The sequence below is a fragment of the Aotus nancymaae genome, unplaced genomic scaffold (assembly GCF_030222135.1).
Source record: "Aotus nancymaae isolate 86718 unplaced genomic scaffold, 86718_ANA_hifiasm-v0.15.2.pri h1tg000022l_1, whole genome shotgun sequence".
NCBI classification, from domain to species: Eukaryota; Metazoa; Chordata; class Mammalia; order Primates; family Aotidae; genus Aotus; species Aotus nancymaae.
In genome coordinates, this window is record NW_026988435.1 from 36,651,171 (window position 1) to 36,666,278 (window position 15,108).

The 15,108-nt window shown below is 44.6% G+C and overlaps 1 protein-coding gene across 1 annotated transcript in view; it reads right to left on the reverse strand.

Annotated features, from left to right (window-relative positions):
- Window positions 1-12,636, reverse strand: part of TMEM50B (transmembrane protein 50B) — a 35,116-nt gene extending 22,480 nt beyond the window's left edge. Inside the window, exon 1 of the mRNA XM_012446217.3 lies at window positions 12,496-12,636. The gene's annotated coding sequence lies outside the window, so the exon portion shown is untranslated. The remainder of the gene's footprint in view (window positions 1-12,495) is intronic.
- Window positions 12,637-15,108: the final 2,472 nt, after the last annotated feature.

Genomic DNA, 15,108 nt, shown 5'->3' on the forward strand with positions numbered 1-15,108 from the left:
ACAATTTTAAGGTAATCAGCCAATATTTTAACTGCCTGTTACAACAAAAAGCAACACTTTTCAGATAAGGATAACTAAATCAACTCGTATTATTCACAATGTCCAATATATACTAAAAAAATTACTAGACATGCAAAGAAGCGGGAAAATGTGCTCTATTTTTAAGGAGGAAAAAGAACAGTCAATAGAAATAAATCCCAAAATGACTCACATATTGAAATCAGCAGGCAAGGACTTCAAAGCACCCATTATAGTAATCATATTCAAGGACTTAAAGGAAAACATCGTCAAAATAACAGAACCAATGGAGCATCTTAGTAGTGAAAAGGAAACTATTTTTTAAAAAAAGAATCAGCCTCAAATGTGATGGCTTGCACCTGCAATCTCAGCTACTTGGAAGGCTGAGACAGGGAGACAGCTGGAGGCCAGGACTTCATGCCCAGCCCAGGCAACATGGTGAGACCCTGTTTCTAAAAAACAAATTAAAATGTAAAAAGATTCAAATGGAAATTCTAGAGCTGCAAATTACAATGTTTGAGTTTAAAACTTAACTAAATGAACTTAATCGCAGATTGAGACAGTAGAAGAAAGGGACAATAAACTGAAACATCAAAATAAATTATCCAGTGTAGAGACCTGAGGAACAATACTAAGTGATCTAAAATACATGTAATTAAAGTCTCCTAAGAAGAAGAGACAGAATGAGAAAGAAAAAAAGTTGAAAAAATAACAGATGGTCTGGGTGTAGTGGCTCATGCCTGTAATCCCAGCACATTAGTTGGCTGGGATCACCTGAGGTCAGGAGTTCAAGACCAGTCTGGCCAACATGGTGAAACCTGTCACGCTAAAAATACAAAATCATCCAGGTGTGGTGGCACATGCCTGTAATCCCAGCTACTTGGGAGCCTGAGGTAGGACAATCGCTTGAACCTGGGGGCAGAGGTTGCAGTAAACTGAGATCACACCATTCACTGCACTCTAGCCTGGACAACAAGAATGAAAAACTCTGTCTCAAGAAAAAAAAAAAAAGAAGAAGAAGAAAAACTAACAGATGAAAATTTCTCAAATTTAGTGAAAAATATTAACTTACAAATCAAAAAAACTCAGCAAACTCCAAGGAGGATAAATACAAAGAAAACATCATAATCAAACTGCTGAAAAGCAGAGATAAAGAGAAACTCTTGAAACAACTTTATGGAGAAAAAAAATAAATACAACATATACAAAGATAGAACAATACGACTGATGGCTGACTTCTAATCAGAACAATGGAAGCCAGAAAACAGAGGAATGACATTGTTAATAACACTTTAAGAAAAAAAAAATCAGACCAGGTGCGGTGGCTCATGCCTGTAATCCCAACACTTTGGAGACTGAGGTGGGCAGACTGCTTGAGGCCAGGAGTTCAAGACTAGCCTGGCCAACATGGAGAAACTCCATCTCTACTAAAAATACAAAAATTAACTGGGCATGGTGGTGCTTGCCTGTAGACCCAGCTACTCGGGAGGCTGAGGCATGAGAATCACTTGAACCCAGGAGGTGGATGTTATAGTGAGCCAAGATCATACCACTCTGGCCTGGGTGACAAAGTAAGACCCTGTCTCAGAAAAGAAAGAAAAAAAATTCAATCCCGAATTCTATACCCAGCAAAAATATTCTCCAAAAATGAGGATAGCCAAACATGGTGATGTGCATCTGTAATCCCAGCTACTCAGGAGGCTGGAGGCTAAGATGGAAGGATCACTTGTGCCCAGAAATTCGAGGTTACAATGAGCTATGATGGGTGACAGAGTGAGACCCTGTCTCAAAAAAACAAGAAGGTGACAGCAATTCTACTCCTATCTAACTACCCAAGAGAAATGAAAACATATCTTCACAATAACTTGTTCAAAGCAGCATTATTCATAATTTCCAAGGAGTGGAAGACCAAACATACATCAACAGATGGATAAACATAGCACATCCATAAAATGAAATACAAATTCAGCAACAAAAAGAAATGAGGTTCCTACTGACAGATGCTACAACATGAACAAACCTCAAAAACCGACTAAGTAAAAGACAGAAGACCACATATTGTATGGTTCCATTTACAAGAAACATCCAGAATAGACAAATCTATAGAAGTGAAGTAGATTAGTGGCTGTCTGAGGATGGGGAGGAGAAAGATATGAAGTGACTGCAAAAGGCCACAAGATTCTAAAACCAGATTGTGGCAATGACTGCAAAGCTCCATAAATACTAAAAATCATTCAACTGTACACTTAAAACAGGTGAATGTTAGAGTATATATACTGTATCTCAACAAAGCTTTTTTTTGGTGGGGAGGGGGTTGTTTTTTGTTTTTTTAAGAGAAACAGGGTTTCATCAAGTTGTCCAGGCTGGTCTCAATCTCCTGAACTCAAGCGATCTGCCTGCCTCAGCTTCCCAAAATGCTGAAATTACAGGTATGTGCCACCATTCCCAACCATTTTTTTTTTTTTTTTTTTTTTTAGTGAAAGTAAAATAAAGGTACTTCCAGGTAAACAAAAACTGAGACAATTAATCACCGAATCTGCATGAAAAGAAGTGCTAAAGGGAATTCTTTAAGCTGAAGGGAATGATACCAGATGAAACTGAGACCTACAAGAAGGAACGAAGAGGCCGGGCACAATGGCTAACACTTGTAATCCCAGCACTTTGGGAGGCCAAGGTGGGTGAATTACCTGAGGTCGGGAGTGGGTGGATTACCTGAGGTCAGATCAGCCTGGCCAACATGGTGAAACCCCATCTCTACTAAAAATACAAAAAATTAGCCATGCATGGCGGTGGGCGTTTATATAATCCCAGCTACTCAGGAGGCTGAGGCAAGACAATCACTGGGACCCGGGAGGTGGAGGTTGCAGTGAACTGAGATTGTGCCATTGCACTCCAGCCTAGGCAACAAAAGCGAAACTCCATCACCAAAAAAAAAAGAAAAAAAGACAACAATTTAAAGCAAAAATCAGAACACTGTATAGAATGTCCACAAATATAAATTTCTTTCTAAACAGTAGGTCAGTTATGTTTTCAAATAATATGCTTAAATATGGTTTTAGGTAAAATATCTCTAAATTTAAAGTAATAAATCCAATTGTTAATCTGAAAAAATACAATAAATATATTACAGAAGGTCCAAACACTGAAAACACAGACTGGGAGACAATATTTGCAAAACAAATATCTGGCAAATGACTTGTCCTTAAATATATAAGGAACTCCTAAACATTAATAATAAAAAGACAAAATATAGGCAACAAAAAGCATGAGACTTCAACAGACAATTTATGACCAATAAGCCCTTAAAAAGATGTTCAACATCATTAGTCAACAGGGAAATGCAAATTAATGAAACATATCTCATACCTACCATAATAGTTAAAAAGATTGATGGCCAGGCGAGGTGGCTCATGCCTGTAATCCTAGCACTTTGGGAGGCTGAGAACGGGTGGATCACGAGGTCAAGAGACTGAAACCACCCTGGCCAACATGGTGAAACCCCGTCTCTGCTAAAAATACAAAAAATTAGCCGTCACCACCAAAAATACAAAAAAAAATTAGCTGGGCGTGGTGGTGTGTGCCTGTAATCCCAGCTACTCGGGAGGCTGAGGCAAGAAAATTGCTTGAACCAGGGAGTCAGAGGTTGCAGTGAGCGGAGATCGCACCACTGCACTCTAGCCTGGCAACAAAGCAAAAAAAAAAAAAAAAATGTATTTTTGAAAAATATTTAATGGCAAAAGTAAATGGTAATGACTAATATTAAGTGAAAAAAAGCAGATTATAAAAGCATATCTATACTATTATTTCCTTTAGGAAAAAAGATTTAACAGTATTTGTGTATAAACACACACATATATAAAAACTCTGGAAAGACAAAGAGGGTCAAACACCAGTACTTTCATTTTATTATTATGTTTGTAGGTGGTAGGATCATGTGTTTGTTTTGCTTTTTGTTTGTTTGTATATTTTCAAAGTTTGCTGTACTAAGCATGAATTATTTTTTTAAATACAAAGTTTAAGTTATAATTAACACAAAAACTTGCCGATTCTTCTTGCTTGTTGAGTGACATCTTGTACAGTATAACATGTCTGTAATTGCTTTTAGTAAACTTTAAATTATCATTGGTTTGTTTTTTTTTTTTTGAGATAAGTTCTCGCTCTGTTGCCCAGGCTGGAGTGCAGTGGTGCTGTGACAATTCAGTGCAGCCTCAACCTTCCAGGCTTAAGCAATCGTCCCATGTTAACCTCTCAAGCAGCTGGGACCACAGGCACAAGCCACTACGCCCAGCTACTTTTTAAACTTTTTGTAGAGATGAAGATCTCCCTATGTTGCCTAGGCTCTTCTCAAACTCCTGGGTTCAAGTGATCTTTCCAGGATTATAGGTATGAACCACCATGCCTGGCAGAAAAATTTTGGAGGTCAAGGTATGTTATCCCACAAAACTGACCGTGGTACCAAAGGGGAAAAAAAAAACAACACCAAAAACAAGATTATTGAACTGGACGAATGGATTACACGTCTGACCCACAAGTCTTATAATATATTAGATAGCAATTATTCCTATTATGAGAGGCAACTCTTTACAAAAAGAAATATGAGACCTTTTTAGAGGGCATTTTAAGTGATTCAAATGTCAAAATTCCATTTTCAAAAACGTAATTTAGAAAACCAAGGAACGCTTACAAAAAGCAAAAGAAAATAAATACATTTTTAAACATACAAACATGGTCTAAGTAATCTCCATATGCATCAGTGTCCCAAATAACGTATTTAATTCAGAATTTGTCATTCATTCATTCATTCATTCATTCATTCATTCATTTATTTATTTATTTATTTGAGACAGAGTCTCACTCTGTTGCCCAGGCTGGAGTTCAGTGGCATGTTCTCGGCTCACTGCAAACTCCGCCTCCTGGGTTCAAGTGATTGTCCTGCCTCAGCCTCCCAAGTAGCTGGGATTACAGGTGCACACCACCACACCTGGCTAATTTTTTTGCATTTTTAGGAGAGACAGGGTTTCACCATGTTGGTCAGGCTGGTAACTCCTGACCTCAAATGATCCGCCTGCCTCGGCCCTGCAGTGTTGGCAAAACCCCGTCTCTATTTAAACAACAAAAAATATTCAGACATGCAAGGTTTCCAAAAAATGTAACTCTTCTTGTCAAGAAGGTATGGTCATTTGAGCTTCACCAGGGAGAGTGAAATAATAAAAGAGAATACAGGATACAGGAAAGATCCTACACAGAAGAGCTAAAGAGAATCCAGCTGTGCCCCAGAAGCAGCAGATAATCAGGCCAGACTGAAGCAGTGTAACTCAGGAGATAATGTCCTAGCTGCTATAGCAGTTTTTTGTGGGGCAGTGGGGGGTTGTGCCTCTATAAAAAACAATTTTTTAAGAAATCCATTGGAATATAGCAGCTTTTTAACCTGAGGACTGAATGCTCCAGGAACTTGGCCCAGAGCCTATCTGTACTCAGTGGGGCTTGGCTTGATCTCGAGCATATGCTGATGCAGTTCCTGTTCTCCTGCAAGGAGTACAGCCTTCGTCAGCAGAGGACACTCACTTCCCTCACAGAGAGGTCCTGCCCTGTTAACTACAGGTAGGCCACAGTGAGCTAAGAAGCAGAAAATCCAGAGAAGTCCACTCCTTCTGACCTTATATTTGTAGTCTTTCCAATACTTGGTCCACTAGAACCTTCACTAGAACCTTCCAGATACCCTGACTGAGGTGATTCCCCCTTTCCTAGGACTCATAACACAGCCCACAAACTCCAAAAGGCCCCCTGTAAACAGGCAAGGGAGCTGGAGCCATTCTGTTCAGCTCATCTTTTCCTGAAAACTTTCATCTAAGTGACTGTCCTTTTCTTAATCAAATTTGACCTTATAATTACAAAATGAGGCTGAGCATGGTGGCTCACGCCTATAATCCCAGCACTTTGGGAGGCTGAGGCAGGTAGATCACGACATCGGGAGTTCAACCAGCCTGGCCAACATAGTGAAACCCCATCTCTACTAAAAATACAAAAATTAGCCGGGCATGGTGGTGCATGCCTATAGTCCCAGCTACTCGGGAGGCTGAGGAAGGAGAATCACTTGAATTTGGGAGGCAGAGGTTGCAATGAGCCAAGATCACGCCACTGCATTCCAGCCTGGGCGACAGAGCGAGATTCTGTCTCAAAAAAAAAAATACATTTAAATGAAAAATAATAAAATTGGCCGGGCGTGGTGGCTCACGCTTGTAATCCCAGCACTTTGGGAGGCCGAGGTGGGCGGATCACAAGGTCAAGAGATCGAGACCATCCTGGCCATGATGAAACCCCATCTCTACTAAAAATACAAAAAAAATTAGCCGTGTGTGGGGGCACGTGCCTGTAGTCCCAGCTACTCGGGAGGCTGGGCGGAAGAATCGCTTGAACCCAGGAGGCGGAGGTTGCAGTGAGCCGAGATTGCGCCATTGCACTCCAGCCTGGTGACAGAGCAAGACTCCGTCTCAATATTCTTTTAAAAAATAAAAAATAAATAAAAATTAAAAAATAAAAAATAAATAAAATAAAATTTCAGTCCCAAATTGAGAAACATCTAGCACTGGCCAGGCACGGTGGCTGACACTTGTAATTCCAGCACTTTGGGAGGCTGAGGTGGGCGAATCACTTGAGGTGTGAAGTTTGAGACTAGCTTGGCCAACATGGTGAAACTCCATCTCTACTAAAAATACAAAAATTAGCCAGGCGTGGTGGTGTGCGCCTGTAATCCCAGCTACTTGGGAGACTGAGGGAGGAGAATTGCTTGAACCTGGAAGGCAGAGGTTGCAGTGAGTGAAGATGGCACCATTATACTCCAGCCTGGGCGACAGAACAAGACTCCATCTCAAAACAAAAAAAGAAAGCTCTAGCATTTTCTAATAAGCACGTCTGGACTTCATCTGTGCTCTCAGGGACAGAACTTTTGTTATTACAGTTTATTTAAAGAACAACTCACTATTAATAAAGATGCACACAGTTTATAGCCCTCTAAGATTTAGCTGCAGAAATAATGAAGTGTTATGATTTTATAGCCTGGTAAGAAAATCAATCCCAAAGATATTATGATTTTTGTTGCCCTGTGGAACATTAACAAATTAAACTAATTTAGCCATATAATTGAGACATTGCTTTCCCTACAAACTATATAAATATCGATTCTTTATATTCTCTTAAAATCTGCTCTCTGGCTGGGCACAGTGGCTCACGCCTGTAATCCCAGCACTTTGGGAGGCCAAGGCGGGCAAATCACCTGAGGTCAGGAGTTCAAGACCAGCCTGGCCAGCATGGTGAAACCCAGTCTCTACTAAAAATACAAAAATTAACCAGGCATGGTGGCGTGCACCTGTAATCCCAGCTACTCAGGAGGCTAAGCAGGAGAATTGCTTAAGCCCAGGAGGAAGAGGTTGCAGTGAGCCAAGATCATGCCACTGCACTTCAGCCTGGGTGACAGAGCCAGACTTCATCTCAAAAACAACAACAAAAAAAAACAGCTCTTTGAAGTACTCTCGATAATAGTAGAGCAAAACTGACACATGCTCACTATTTATCTGTATTAGAATTGTGTTTCTAAGGCCAGGCACGGAGGCTTACGCCTGTAATCCCAGCACTTTGAGAGGCCGAGGCAGGCGGATCACAAGGTCAAGAGATTGAGACCATCCTGGTCAACATGGTGAAACCTCCCCCCTCAAAAAAAAGAATTGTGTTTCTAACACTATTCATACAAAACTAAGGCCAGGCATGGTGACTCATGTCTGTAATCCCAGCACTTTGTGAGACCGAGGTAGGTGGATCACCTGAGGTCAGGAGATCGAGACTAGCCTGGCCAACCTGGAGAAACCCCCGTCTCTACTAAAAATACAAAAATTAGCCAGGTGTGGTGGCGGGCACCTCTAATCCCAGCTCTCGGGAGGCTGAAGCAGGAGAATTGCTTGAACCCGGGAAATGGAGGCTGCAGTGAGCCGAGATCACACCACTGCACTCCACCCCGGGTAACACAGTGAGTCTCTGTCTCAAAAAAAAACAAACACTAAATATACTGTTTAGGATACAGGAATGTGTGTGCAAATTTATGTATGTATCTGTAAACATTTATGTACGTATGTGTAAACTTATATTTATGTGAATTTATGTATATATACCTAAAGCTTATTTTTAAAAGAGAAAGATTAACACAAAAGTCAGGATAGAGGCGACCTCTGGAAGAAAAAAATGCAAACATTTTGTTTCTTTTTTCCCTCCTACTCCCTGAGATGGAGTCTTGCTCTGTCATCCAGGATGAAGTGCAGTGTAGTAATCTCGGCTCACTGCAACCTCCACTTCCCAGGTTCAAGCGATTCTCCTGCCTCAGCCCCAGAGTAGCTGAGATTACAGGTGCCTACCACCACACCCAACTAATTTTTGTATTTTTGGTAGCCACAGGGTTTCACATGTTGGCCAGGCTAGTCTCGAACTCCCAATCCTGTCTCAGCCTCCCAAAGTGCTGGGATTATAGGCGTGAGCCATTGTGCCTGGCCCAACATTTTGTTTCATAAATCTGGTAGTGTATACATAATGATCATTGCAGTAGTATTCTTTAAGTTATATATATTTTATATACATTTTTGTACCCAAGATAAAATTTGCAATGAAATAAATTACTTTTAGCTGGGCATGGTGATGCGTGCCTGTAGTCCCAGCTACTCTGGGGGCTGAGGCAGGAGAATCACTTGAACCTGGGAGGTGGAGGTTGCAGTGAGCCGAGATTGCGCCACTGCACTCCAGCCTGGTAAGAGAGGGAGACTCCATCAAGAAAGGAAGAAGAAAGGAAGGAAGGAAGGAAGGAAGGAAGGAGGGAAGGAGGGAAGGAGGGAAGGAGGGAAGGAAGGAAGGAGGGAAGGAAGGAAGGAGGGAAGGAAGGAGGGAAGGAGGGAGGGAAGGAGGGAGGCAGGGAGGGAGGGAAGGAGGGAAAAAGGGAAGAAGGGAAGAAAGAAAGAAGGGAAGGAAGGAAGAAAGAAAGGAAGGAAGGAAGAAAGGAAGGAAGAAAGGAAGAAAGAAAGGAAAAAAGAAAGAAAGAAAGAGAACCAGCACTTCTGCTGCTGTTGGATATTCAAGGGGATTACCACAGGATGGTATGTACACAAAATGTGTCTGTTTACATGTCTTCCTGAAAGACCCTCTCTAATCATTTCTACCAACCCAATTAAATGAAGCAATATAACCTTAAGATCAACACCACCTCATGTTAAGAACATTAATAAATTCACCATTACTTTATACCGTCTTCAAAATTTTCTATTCCAGTCTCTAAATATAAAAGAATATACAGAATCTTAGAAATGCATTTAATTCTTTTTTCCTCTTTTTTTCTTTTATTTTTTGGCTGGGAAGTCCAAGAAATGCATTTAATTCAAATAGATTTAGCTACTGCTTTTAAATTATAAAATCTTTGTTATAAAAAGATTCCTTATGAAATAAAATTATACTGCCCGGGCGTGGTGGCTCACACCTGTAATCCCAGCACTTTGGGAGGCTGAGGTGGGCGGATCACAAGGTCAAGAGATCGAGACCATCCTGGCTAACATGGTGAAACCCCATCTCTATTTATAAAAAAAAAACAAAAAAAAAATTAAAAAATAGAAATAAAATTATACCAAAGTACAATCATCTGTTTATATTATCTACCTGAAACTTATCCTACAATGACAAAAAGATTTTCATACAGCAAGGCTGTTAATGGCTAAAATCCAGAAACAACCAAAATGTCCATCAATAATAAGGAACCCAAAAATATGTATTAGGGTACATCCAAACAATGGTATACCATGCAACATTTTGAAAATGAGGCTGAGACAGGTGGATGGAATTTGAGAAACACATCTCTACAAAAATTACAAAAAGTAGTTAGGCACGGTGGCACTCGTTTAAGCCCCAAGGCTGCAGTGAGCCATGAGGGATCCACTACACTCCAGCCTGGGCAAGAGAGAGACCCTTTAAGGGTCTGGGGTAGGGGGGAAATGACGTAGGTCTCTAAGTGCTTAACAAGGAAATGTCTCCTTATATTATCATCAGCTGCCAAGCAATAGTGTAGTATGATACCCTCCTGGGGAATGGAATTAAGGATGTAAAGGGCGGAGAGTGAAGAAACAAGGAATCCTAACTTGATATACCTCTGCGCTGTCTGAATTTTACTTGATAGTCTTCTGTAATGTTTAAATGTTTTAAATAACCTGAATGTTACTTTAATCATTTAAAAAGGAAAATGGGGGCCAGGCAGGGTGGCTCACGCCTGTAATCCCAGCACTTTGAGAGGCCGAGGCAGGCGGATCACGACATCAGGAGTTCGAGACCAGCCTGGCCAGCATGGTAAAACCCCGTCTTTACTAAAAATACAAAAAATTGGCCGAGAATGGTGGCGTGCACCGGTAGTTCTAGCTACTCAGGAGGCTGAGGCAGAATTGCTTGAACCTGGGAGGCGGAAGTTGCAGTGAGCTGAGATCGCGCCACTGTACTCCAGCCTGGGCGACAGAACAGACTCCGTCTCAACACGCCTGTAATCCTAGTACTTTGGGAGACTGAGGTAGGCAGACTGCCTGAGCTCAGGAGTTCGAAAGCAGCCTGGGTAACAAGGTGAAACCCAGTCTCTACTAAAATACAGAAAAAAATTAGCCGGCCATGGCGGTGTGCGCCTGTAGTCCCAGCTACTCAGGAGGTTGAGGCAGGAGAACTGCTTAAACCAGGAGGGCGGAGGCTGCAGTGAGCTGAGATTGCGCCATTGCACTCCAGCCTGGGCGACAGACCGAGACTCCGTCTGGGGGAAAGAAAAAAAAAAAAAGGAAAATGTGCTAGGTACAGTGGCTCAGGCCTGTAATCCCAGCACTTTGGGAGGCCGAGGCGGGCGTATCACTTGAGGTCAGGAGTTCAAGACCAGCCTGGCCAACATAGCAAAACCCCCTCTCTACCAAAAATGTAAAACTTAGCCAGGCATGGAGGCTGAGGCTGTAAAATCCTTTTAACCCTGAAGGCGGAGGTTGCAGTAAGCCGAGATCAGGCCACTGTACTGCAGCCTGGTCGACAGAGTGAGACCCTGTCTGGAAAAAATAATAATAATAAAAAGATAAATTCGTTACCTTGGCCCCGAGAAGTGAATTAAGAATTCAGAAAAGACTAGCCAGTGTAAGGCTGCTGTAATCCTAGTTGACAGAGGAGGGATTGGGGTGGTGAGTGGGGAGGCTGTGACTCTGGAAGAAGAAATATACGTCCTCACCTCACTCTAATTAAACCTGCTTTTCTGGTGACATCAGCAGTCCTCATCTCACTCTAATTAAACCTGATTTTCCAGCGCGATCAATATTCAAGATAACTTTTGGTTTTCATTTCAAGAACAAAGTCTGGCACCACTATCCTCAGTTTAAAAAAAAAAAAAAAAAGCTTAAGGATAGCTCTATCTGCGTTTGAAACGTATGCAGGTTTAAAAGACAAAAGACAAAATGATGATGAAAAAGAAGTGTGACCGGCGTAAGAGTTCAGAGACTCTGGAAGTGTCAAGACATGTACAGTGCAGGTAGGGTGAAGAGTCTGAGAGGGGAGGTGGGACCATCCGAAAAGAGAAAGGTCTTCCAGCGCAACGATGCCGATCCCACTTCCTTCTCACCCCGTCCTGTTCCAGGCCTCCGCCCCTGGCCCCTCCGCACCACCCCACACCCCCACCCAGGCACGCGCGGCGGGGAGCGGCCGAGCCGAGGCCGTCTCACCGCTTTGGTTTTGAAAGGTCATGTATTTACTTACGAATTTCAGCACCTTCTAACTTACTGTTTTAAGCACCTTAACCAACTTACTGGCTAAAAAACAAAACGGTCCTACCAGCGACTAACACTGCTACAGTGACAATGCTCTGCTGCTACTTATTTAAAAGGACGGAGCTCAAGGCGTATAATTCTCAAAAGAATGTGGTTCCCCTTCCCTTTCCCCTCCCGCCTCTCATAAGGATGAAATCAGAAAAGTGCAGAAATCATGGGCAGCTTCCTAGCGACGGTTAGGGGCAAACGGGAGGGGCGCAGAAGAGCTGGAGCCGTCCCGGGCACCTCGCTCCGGCCTCGGGAGGGCGTCGCGGCCGCAGCAGGGCGTCCCGAAAATCGTAACTTCCGTGCCCACCGCCCGAGAAGGTGAAAGGCACGAGATGGAGCCTCTCCAGCCCTCCCCAGGAACACAACCTGACGGCGCAACAGCGCTGCGGGGCGGCCTCCACGGGCTGCTTCCGGGTCGCGGCCACCCCACGATCACTGTCGGCCGCGAGTACGCGGGTAAGGGCCGGAGTCTGCAGGCAGGCGCCGGCGCAGGGAAAACCCGGCTAGGCGGCGCCACAGCCCCCGAAGGCCGAGCCGGATCGAGCCCGACGACGGCGCCTCCTTACGTGCAGGCGGCGGGCGCGAGCCCCCTCGCGTCGCCCGGCGCCGGAGACCCGCCGACAGGACTCACCCAGCCTTCCTCAAACGCCCACGCCGACTTCAGGCGCGCGCGCAGGAAGGAGACGGCGGCTGCACCACAGCCTGGCCGGCGTCCTCCCGATCCACCTCAGCCCCGGGAGCCGGGAGCTGGAAGCCGGCGTTAGGCTAGGGCGCCGGTGAGGCGGGGCCAGGAGCCGTGCGCACCGCAGCGACCAATCGGAGCGCAGCAAGTGTCCGGCCGGGGGCGGGGCGGGGCACGAGGGGGCGGGGAGAGGGCGTTGGCTGGGTGCGGCGGGGCGCCGGGCGCCCCTCAGGGACCAATCGGCGTGCAGCAAGTGGCCGGCCGGAGGCAGGGCGGGCTCCGAGGGGCGGGATGGGGACCGCTCCTCTGCGGGCCTCTGGGAGCCGGGATCCAGACCCCGCTACCTACTGTTCGGAGCAGGGTAGGACAGGCCCCTCCCGTCCCCCGCGGGTGGGCGGCCGCCGCCGGGCTCCCAGTGCTGCGTTTTTGCCCGAGGACTTAAAGTGCAGTACCGTGGATCACGTACGGAAGAACGGGTCTCTCTCCCCTCGCCTATGACTGATCGGCCTTGTCTGCGAGCTGCCCAGAGTCGGGAAGGTGCTCCGGGAGGGTTCTCGGGAACGGAGGGTCTTTAGAGATGCCTTTTTCTAATCCCCTTAATTCAGAAATGGAGACCCAGAAAGTTGAAGTTAGTCAACCAGGGCTACCCAGCGAGGGCTGGTTACCCGAGGTTATCAGCACAATAAAACTAGTCTTCTTGATTTCCCTCGGCACTCTCCCGTCTGTTCACCCAGATTTTTGTCTTTCTTATAGTCAGATCCGTTTCAGCCTTTTGGATTTTCAGCATAACTTTAACAGCCTTTGGAAGCCCCGTCTAGATTTCCTACAGAAATGCCTATAACCATTTAGTTGTTTGAGGGGAAATCAAGGTTTGTTTTTTGGGTGGTCTGTTTGTTTGGAGACAGGATCTTGTTCTGTTGTCTAGGCTGGAGTTCAGTGGCGTGATCTTGGCTCACTGCAGTCTCTACCTCCCAGGCTCAATAGATCCTCCCACCTCAGCCTTCCGAGTAGCTGAGATCACAGGGGCACACCACCATGCTTGGCTAATTTTTTTATTTTTAGTAGAGACGAGATTTCACCAGGCTGATCTCGATCTCCTAACCTCAGGTGATCCACCCGCTTCCGCCTCCCAAAATGCTGGGATTACAGGCATGAGCCACCGTGCCCAGCCAAGTAGAGGTATTATCAATGGAAATCTAAAAAGCATTTTCCCTGAGGTATAATGAAGTAAAAGGTTTTGTATCATGGAATTATCACAAAAAATGCCATCCATCCTGGATAATGTTCTCCTATAGCCCTTCTACATGTGCTAGCATCTAGGTGTGCTGAATAAGTTACTTTCAATAAATATGTGCTGAATAAGTTACTTTTGAAATATGTCAGGCCGGGCGCGGTGGCTCATGCCTATAATCCCAGCACTTTGAGAGGCTGAGGCGTGTGGATCACGAGGTCAAGAGATCGAGACCATACTGGTCAACATGGTGAAACCCCATCTCAACTAAAAATACAAAAAAAATTAGCTGTGCGTGGTGGCGCACGCCTGTAGTCCCAGCTACTTGGGAGGCTGAGGCAGGAGAATTGCTTGAACCCAGGAGGCGGAGGTTGCGGTGAGCCGAGATCGCGCCATTGCACTCCAGCCTGAGTAACAAAAGCGAAACTCCCGTCTCAAAAAAAAGAAAAAAAAAAAAGGAAGAAAGAAATATGTCACAGTGCTGGCATTCCACCAGAAGAGAAGATACAGAGGGAACACTCCTCTCTTTAGGAACATTTTGAGGCCAGGTTAGGTGGCTCACGCCTGTAATCCCAGCACTTTAGGAGGCTGAGACAGGCAGATCACCTGAGGTCAGGAGTTCAAGACCAGCCTGAGGAACATGGAGTAACCCTGTCTCTACTAAAAATACAAAATTAGCTGGGCGTGGTGCTGGATGCCTGTAATCTTAGCTACTTGGGAGGCTGAGGCGGGAGAATCACTTGAACCTGGGAGTTGGAGGTTGTGATGAGCTGAGATCCTGCCATTGCACTCCAGCCTGGGCAACAAGAGTGAAACTCCATCACAAAAAAAAAAAAAAAAAAACCTTTTGAAGGGGGTAAGGGTGGCAAGTACCATTTTTGCTTTCATTCTGCTGGTAAAAGCTTAGTCATTTTTTATTTGCAATAGCTTTGAATAAGTAAACAAAAAAAAACTTAGTCATTTGACTACACAAAATTGCAAAGAAGCCTGGAAAATGGGGTTTCAGAACTTGGGAAGGAAGACTAGATATTAGAGGACAATTAGATTTCAAATCTCATCACTTTTTTGGGGGGGGCGGGGACTGTCCCAAAGGGCAGCAACTGGGAAAATCAGCAGTTGGACTTGGCCACACACTCCAGCTTGTCCTTCTTCTTGTTGCCATAAGAGTCAGAGGAACTCTTGGTGGCACTGATGAGCTCTTCTGCCAGGCACTCAGCAGTGGTCTTGATGTTCCGGAAGGCAGCCTCAACAAGTGAGGCGCTACATATGGGGCACTGAGCTTTGTGGAATCGTTTGGCGACATACCGCACAGCACTGTGAGTCACGTACTT